Source organism: Pteropus medius, unplaced genomic scaffold (assembly GCF_902729225.1).
Source record: "Pteropus medius unplaced genomic scaffold, Ma_sr-lr_union100, whole genome shotgun sequence".
In the NCBI taxonomy this organism is placed as follows: Eukaryota; Metazoa; Chordata; class Mammalia; order Chiroptera; family Pteropodidae; genus Pteropus; species Pteropus medius.
Genome location: NW_024346150.1, coordinates 1,631,979 through 1,640,771, shown reverse-complemented (window position 1 = coordinate 1,640,771; position 8,793 = coordinate 1,631,979). Strand labels below are relative to the sequence as shown.

Below are 8,793 nucleotides of genomic sequence, written 5' to 3'. Positions count from 1 at the left end.
GGATCATTAGACCATTCAAATGAATATTAAAGTAGGAGAAGCTCTGGTTTACAACATGGCTGGAAGGGATGGAGGAGTGGACTTAATCCAGAGATCACTGCAAGCCCTCAGAATCACCATGCTTCTGCCATCATGATCAAGAAAGAAGCCACCATCATGACTGCTACAAAAAGCTGCTGAACCAGGAAGCTGGTGACTGTGATGAAATCAGTCTGCCACAATCCACACCAGCAAAACTGTTGCCTCACTTGTTGCCTCTTCTCACTTAATTTAGTTCTATGTTCAAGTCTCTGTTCAAGTAAGTTCATTTAATTGGCAATTTCCAAATCACATTTGGAATGCCGGCTGCAAGGGATGGCTTCCCAGCTATAATGTACTAGTAAGAAGTAGAAAGGTCCACAGTATTAATCATTGGTGGTGTCATGGAAGCTCTGACAGGTCCTGATAGCTGTCCCCCAATATCTATTCTCCCCTTCATCCACAGAAATAGAAATTTTAGCTGGGCCTATTACTGACCAGAATAAAGATGTTTCCCAGCCTCTCTGCATATAGATATGACCATGTGACTAAGTTTGGGCCAATATTATTAAAGTGGAAATGTCACATAGAAGCTTTCAAGAATCTTCGAGAGACAGTAGGACCATATCCTTCACATTCTTCTTTGTCACTCCCTCCAACTTGCTGTTTGGAGCATGAGATGCCACCATCTTGGACTATGAGATTCAGAATTACTCCCTGGGGTTGGCTGAGCAGAGCTAGAAAGAGCCTGAGTCCCTGAGGACCTCACAGGCCACCATTCTTGCTCTGATGACTTACTGCTATAAATGTAAAAGACAAATCAACAATTGTTACCTCAGATCACTCCCAGCAGAACCTAATCCTAGCCAATACAGATTTCAAGGGCACTGGTTCTTAACATTTTGGCAGATCTCTTGGAGAATCCAATGAATTCCCTGGACCATCCTGTCTAGAAAAATGCATGTTTGCCCAACACTTTGTGTAACAGTTTTAGAGACTGAATGGTATTTCTTCCCAAAGACAGTTTAGAGACTTATGGATCCCTGGTTAAGAACTCCTAGAGTTAAGATTTTTGAGAAGAAAGGATTATAATCAACAAGCAAATGGCTCAGAGGAAAGGTAAGAACAGAGAAGTGGTTCCTGGATTTGTCTCCAGGCTGTTGTTATTGGTAGGGGCAATTTCAGTGGGCTGAGGTAGGGCAGAAGCTAGACTGTAGAGTGTTGGGAGAATGGGACTCGATAAAGTGGAGGCAGCAAGTATTGTTAACCAGTTAGAGTCACCTGGCCCCCAAAATAGTGGTAGCCAGGAAACAGCGGAGGGAGTGTTTTCCTGGCTTTCCTCTGTTTCTAGGACCAGACCAGCCAGAATGAGAATGATCTGGGATCTCACACACCATTTAGTGTTGCACCCTGTCTGGTGGCTTTGGATATGCTGATGCCGTGGATATGCTGATGCCGTCTCAGAAACAAGGAGAGAATGGGAGCCTGGGAATGGGAAGCATCTCTGAAGAAATGAAGACTGGAGGATGAGTCTGGCTGAGCCAGAGTAGATGCCAAGGCTTTTCTCCTTCACTTTACATTACAATGCCTCTGGGTACTGTCTCCTTCCTCCCCACCTCTGGGGTTGCACTGTAGCTGGATCCCAGGCCTGAAACCAATGCCACCGATAGCTTTGGCATATCTGTGGCGCTAACCTAAATAAGGTTACTATGGAGCTAATGTCAAAGTAGACTACAGCTTGTTCTCTGGAGAGAAGAGGAACCACACCACAGGTCCTAGTGTGTCCTGGTTTCTCTTCTCACCAGGGAGCTCTTGCATGCTTTTCTACAATCAGCCCTCTGACTGGCTTTCCTGATGTTCCTCCATGATTCGCTTAACCCTATTCTGCCATCCTAAGCTTATCCCTGAGCCCTTCTTTTTCATCATTCCCTGAACACATTCGTATTTACTTCTTCTTTTCTTTAACATGATCCTTTCGAATGATAAAACCACCTTCCCAATCAAAGATTTATTGTGTAGGAAACCCTCTCCAGCTCCCCATCATGGTGAAATTAGACAAAGGCTAGTCACATGTGAGAAACTGGAGAAGGAAATGACTCTGATTTATGCCAGAGCCCCAGGGAGCAGTGCCGGCAATGGAAGCCTATCACAGAGGTGCTACCCTGAGCAGCCGACCCTTTGTAAGGACACAAAGTACCCATTTATCTCCCGTCTTGGGAGGAAGCAAGAGTCCTCACTGGGCCTGGCACTTGCCAGTTTGCCTATTGCTGGGCCAAACTATCAGGTTTCAGTAGTCCCTCAAAGACCTCAGGCATGAGAAGCGAGGGTCCCACGTCAGAGCCAGAGCAGAGTTTGTTCTCGCTTCTGTGACTCCCACTTCTCAGTACATGCTCCTGCTCTTCAGGAATACGGCAACCTCCAAAAATGAGACTGGGTTTACAAAGTAGAAATTATCCAACAAAACTTGTAAACATCCCACCAGGACCCCTCCCACTTCCCACTGCCAGGTCTTAATGTTTGAAACCAAGCTTAGCAGTTATAGGATAAATAAGAGTTGAGCTAAACAGATTCAAATACTGATGGGCTCGGTCCCTAGGGTGGTCTTGTCCTCCTCCCTTAATATTTCCTGGGTGAGGAGGAAAAATTCAGCAAACGGAATTAGCTTCCCCTTGAAATTTTAGCAGATTGCCTAGAAAAAAATATGGGCTTTGGCCTCCAAAAAACCTGGGTCCCGATCCTATCCCTGCCACTAACCTGCTATGTGACTTAACTTCTCTGAGCTTCCATTTACTTTCTTAACTGTAAAATAAGGATTATAATTTTTCTTACACAAGGTGATAAGAATCCAATGAAATAAGGTATGCACAGTTCCTGGCTTTTACTAAGTTACTAACCAGCTTGGAAACAGAACTTCTAAATAACTTCTTGTTTCCCAATCTCCTCTCTGCTCTCAGCTTATTTTCTTCTCTCTAATCATTTATTTCCCCAGCATCGGGAAAGATTTCAAAAGTCACTGCTATTCAGAGGTCCAGGGCAAGCAGTATTACCTAGTAGCTTATTAAAAATAGAGAATGTCAGGCCCTACCCCAGATGCTCTGAGTCTGAATCTGCATTTTAATAAGACCCCCAAGTTTTTCTCTGTGCATATTAAAGTTTGAGAAGCACTTGCACTAGGACACCTCTTATTTCTTTTATTTACATTAAATACCACAGGGTTTCAATAATTCACACCACTGTGAAAGTTGACATGAGAGGAGCCATTTTAAAATGGGGCCAGAGCAGCCACTCAGGAAGGACTGCCTTGTGTGTCTTGCTGCTTGAAACTTTGAACTGTTTGAACTAGGCCAGTATTTTGGACTGGGCCAGACCAACATTGTCTTCCAAACTTTGTGAAGTTAATAGGAAAGCAGACATCCTGACCGCAAGACTGATTATGGACTCTCATTCTGAAGACAGAATTAATATCCAGCCATATATAGCTAAAGAATAACTCAGCTTATTAACATCAATAAGAATTTCTTTCTTCTATTCATGTAATTATCCCCTTCATTTTCTCATACAAACCCCTTGTCCACACCCTGTCATCGGGGCACTTTTTGGGTTACTGCCTGAATCTGTGCTTCCAGAATTGCAATTCTTTGACCCCAAATAAACCCTCGTTGCCTCTCATTTTGGCTTTTTAATTTTAGGTTAATACCACTTAACAGGAGTTTCCCTCCAGCAAATTGCATACTACATACTGAAAACTTCTTAACTGTGACACTTGAGTAACAACAAATCATAATATTAATAAAATTAATAATAACACAATATAACACTTGTTTAATGCATTGGTATTTACAACATCCTTTTATACATAATCTCATCTGACTCTAGAATATAGACATAGGCTGCATAATGACGTTTTGGTCAATGACAGACCACATATATGAAGGTGGTCCCATAAGGTTATAATGAAGCTGAAAAATTTCTATTGCCTAATGATGCTGTAGCTATTGTAAAATTGTAATGCAATGCATTACTCACATGTTTGTGGTGATACTGTGGTAAATAAACCTACTGTGCTGCCAATCATCTAAAAGTATAGCACATGAAATTATATACAGTACCAAACACTTGATAATGATAATAAACAACTGTGTTAGTGGCTTATGAATTTGCTATACTATACTTTTTATCTCTATTTTTAAAAGTTTGCTGTAAAACAGTATGCCGTGTTATGCGGGCAACAGCCTCATACTTCTTGTGTTTACTGCATTTTTTGATTGCATTATTTTCTCCTGTACTTGATTTAATCTCACATTGTTTTGTATAGTAACGTGCTGTGTAGCATTGTAGCCTAGGAGCACTAGGCTAGGTATGTAGTAGGCTATACATCTAGGTTTGTGTAAGTGCCCTCTATGATGTTCTCATAGTGATGAATTAAGCTGAACATGACTATATGGGATAGTTATCTTCAATCAGAGACTGCTTAAGCGAGTAATGATTAAATGATTGATTGAATGAATGACTTGGGAACTACTTTGTGGAGAGAAACTGAATTATGAGAGGGCTTTTAGGGTTACACCAACGAGGAATTTTGTTCAGCCATTAGTAAGAGAGAGCCAAAACAATAGTAACCTAAATAAGGTAGGGGCTCATTTTCCTCTCACATGATAAATTGCCTTCAGGCGGACCAGGCTGATGTGGGGACTCTACAAGGTCCCAGAAGCTGAAATTCTTTTGTCTTCTGCTATAACTTGAAGCACATAACTTCAATCCTTAAGATCATCTCATGGATAAAAGATGACTGCTACAGCTGCACCTATCCAGTTCCCGTCCCAGGGATGAAGACAGAAGAATAGAGGAAAAGAGCAGAGGAGTGCTTGCTAGCTAAGTTAACCCCTTTAAACAGCAAAGGGGACCAAAGCTTTGCCACTCTGAAACTGCCTTTTGGGATATTGATTTTAACCTGTTTACTAAGAAGCAAAAGGCTCAGAAAGAACCTTTGACCCTTTCCCTTCCTGACTAAGAAATTCAGAGAGAAAGGCTTACTCCAGGAAGGAAATCTTAGGAAGTTCACCTTAACCTAATTTGAATTAAGTATGGTAAATAGGAGGGCTTCAGGCAGAGGCGGGTGTACTAGGTCCCCACCCTCCAACCTCAGGTCTCATTGTTTCATTGTTTCTGGGTTGCCTAGCAAAAATTTGTCTGGCATGTGTGCTCTGCTCTTCCTCAACTACCTGTAAATTGCTCCTTCTCACTTCTAATATCTAAGACCCTGTTCCACTCCTTTTTCCTTCATCCAAAATGTCATATATACCCAATACAGTCTCACTGTCTTTGGAATTTTCATGCTTATGTGAATTTCCCATGCGCAGGTATTAAAATTTTATTTTCTCCTGTTAATCCGTCTCTGTTAATTTGATTGCCCTAGCTAGAAGAACCTAGAAAGTGAGTGGAAAAGTATTATCTTCTTAGCCCCCAAAACAGCTTTCTCAAAACCCCACCCAATCACTTCCCCTGACTTCTCATTAGCTGTCCCCATCTGCAAGGAAGGCAAGGAAATGTGGTTTTATTAGCCAGGCACATTGCCACCTCCAATTCAAGAGTAAGGAAGGTGAGAATAATGACTCTTAGGATGAAAGCTAGCATTCTCTGCCAAAAAGGGTTCAGATGAAAGGGAAGAATCCAGTATAGCCACCTTAAGACCAGCAGTGGCCTTAGGCTGAGGGATATAGCCAGGGAGGTAGTTAGAAAAATACTCCAATCTCCCTTTCCTCCCTCACTTCATCTCCTGCCAGGGCTCTCATTAGCCAAACACAATAAGAAACCAGAGGACAGGAGTATGGTTGGTGGGTCATGCTCCCAGGGCCAAGAGCAGGGTAGAGTGGGGAGTAGAATGATTCTGGAGGGGGAAGAAAATAGAGGCATACTATATCAATCAAGGGAAGATTGGACTGTTGTTTTATTTGGAACTTTAGCAGGAGAGTTCATCACTGCAGAAAATCATAACAGAATGGCCGTAGTACGGGTGGTATTTGAGCTAATAATGGAACATATCAGTATCAGTCTATATTCCTAGTTGCATATTCACAGGTGATCTGTTTAAGGCACAAGCATATGGCTGTTTCATTTTATCTTCTAGTGGGGGCCTATCCAAACATTTCTATACTGAAATATAAATACTTTTTAAAAAATATAGAATGCTTCACGAATTTCTGTGTCATTCTTGTCCTAATCTTCTTTGTATCATTCCAGTTTTAGCATGTGTGCTGCTCAAGAGAGCATGAAGTATATATTCTTGTATTATAAATGTATTTTATTTCTCCTTTTACATTGTGGCATTTTACGATTTAACGTCATGAAACTGTAATATGTTAGTCATATTACCTATGAATGTTAAAGGTGGTGCTGACAAATATTTGTTTAAGAAAAGGGCATTGGGTGATAAAGTTGAGAACTACAAGGTGCTGGGGACTCATAGTGCAGGACACTAAGAGCTTGGTAAATATTTTTTGTTATTAAGGCTACTATCGCCTTTTGTCACCTCCAGGCACGACTGAGTTGAATGCCCTGGAGACCAGTCCTGCAATGAGTCCGCGGTGTGGCTGGAAGAGGCGCAGCCTGGAACCGGTTTCCCTGGGAGAGGAGGCGCTGAATGACGCAAGCCTGGGTCCCGAGAAACCACAGCTCTGACGCAGCCTCCACCTCCCCCAGAACAAGATGTCTTGGGAGAAAGGGACGCTCCTCTTGAGCCCTGGAAACCCCCAGTGAACCCCCAGCTAGGTGAGAGCGCAGGGCGCCCTCTGAGCACACCAGCATCCTGGGATTTCCCCCAAAGCGGGGGCAGCCGGGCCAGATCTGGTTCAAAGCTGCGAGTAGACACGCCCCGCAGAACTGACATCAGCGAGTAGGCCAGGAAGGGAGAGGTGGAGTTGGCCTGGGAGCCTGGGCGTTTCCTGCTCTGGGGAATGGAGGAGATGAGAGGAGAGGGAGAACGAGAAAGAAGGAAGACGGCTGGCGGGGGAATTAAGCCCGCAGAAGTCTGACTCAGGCCGGTCCAGACAGCTGTAGCGAGGGGAAATAGGATACCGAGTTACCTCCCGGCCTGAAACTTGTCGTTAGAGACCCCTGCCTACATCTCCATTCTTACCTCAGGTCATTCCTTGCTATGCTAGGGACCCTCCCACGGAACTACTTAAGGATCCCTCTAAAAGCCAGGCAAATCCAGGCCTAAGTGTGTGTACAGTTCTCTCCCTGAATTGCCTTTCCTTGGCTTATCTATCTCAAGGCTTCCCTGAAAATATCACCTTCTCTTGAAGTATTCTCCAATTCAGACATAATTTCTCTGGTCTATGTGCTGAAATCTATAGGTGTCTAAGGTAAACGAAAACGGTCATTTATCAATTTAGTACAGTGTTCTCAAACTTTAGTGTGCATCAGAATCCCCCAGAAGGCTTGTCAAAGCAAGAACTGCTGGGCTCCGTCCCCCAAGTTTCTGATTCTAATTCTGGCCTGGGGTGGGGCCAAGAATTTTCACTTTCAACAAGTTCCCAGGTGTTGTTGATGCTGCTGGTCCAAGGATCGCACTTTGAGTACCACTGGTTTAGTGAAAGAAATTATCATTCCTGGGTATGATCAGTGCGTATTTATGAATTCATTCAATGTCTATTGCGTACCTGCTATGTGTAAGACATGGATCAGGTGTCAAGTATTCATATAAGCAAAATAGTCATAGGACCTACTCCCATGGAGCTTCCAGTCAATTGGGGGAGACAAATATTAAGCAAATAAACATACTATTAAGTATATAATAACAAAGTGTGATAAATGCTCTAAAGGAAAAGAAAAAGAATAATAACAAGAACTAATTTCAGATTGGGCCGTCAAATAAGGCCTTTGGGGGAAAAAGAACATTTATAAAGGTGTATTTTAAACTTCTATAGTGTGCACTATTGCACTGTATTATTATCTATTTTTTAAATTGTCCACCCAACCATTAGTCTGTGTGCTCCTTGAAAGCTAGAATCTTGTCTTATTAATGTTATACCTACAGCATGCTTCACAGAAGAGAGCTTTGGTAAATAGTGTACACCTGGAAGACAAGATGGAGGAATCATTGCAAGAATAAACAAATGGATGAATGAAATGTCAGATGAACATATGTACACATGCATACATAGGTAGATGGATGAATGGATGATAGATGGATGGGTGACTGTTCCTGGAAGCAACAAGAATGAATGAATTGAATGAATTGCTGTCACTTCTTGCACTCCCACGTATGCCACACTTACTTAACATGCACAACTGTCTCGTGCTTACCACATACTATCTATTTACAAATTTCACAGGGAGAGCCATGCTCTCTGTGTCAGTCTTAGAAGGGAGAAGTAGTGGGGGAAGGAAAAAGAGAAAATTTTTCTCCTACCCTTGAGCCAAAGAAGGTATAGAACTTAAAGAGTGGTAAGGAGATGTTACGTAGCTTCAAGAAAGCACTTTAAATGACACGTTTCCTGTAAATGTGTGTCTTAGGCTCCTAAGAGGAGCCTAGTTTATTTAGAGAATCTATTTAAATCAAACAAGGAAAAGAAAAACACCCAGGGTCCTTTTAGGGTATTTAAAAATGAAGAATGAAAAGAAAACTTTATACAGACCAATTCCTTCCTTTTGAAGACTCTCTGTCCTGAGATGAACGCTCCAGTTAGCTTTGTATGCTTCTGCTTCCACACACTTGTTTCCAGTCTCATTGGAGCTCATAGTAAAAAGTCCTGCATTCTTAGCCTTTGGATT

At 42.4% G+C, this 8,793-nt stretch overlaps 1 pseudogene; it reads right to left on the bottom strand.

Annotated features, from left to right (window-relative positions):
• Nucleotides 1-6,192: 6,192 nt before the first annotated feature.
• LOC120613005 (uncharacterized) lies at nt 6,193-6,288 on the bottom strand (annotated as a pseudogene).
• Between the last annotated feature and the right edge of the window lie 2,505 nt (nt 6,289-8,793).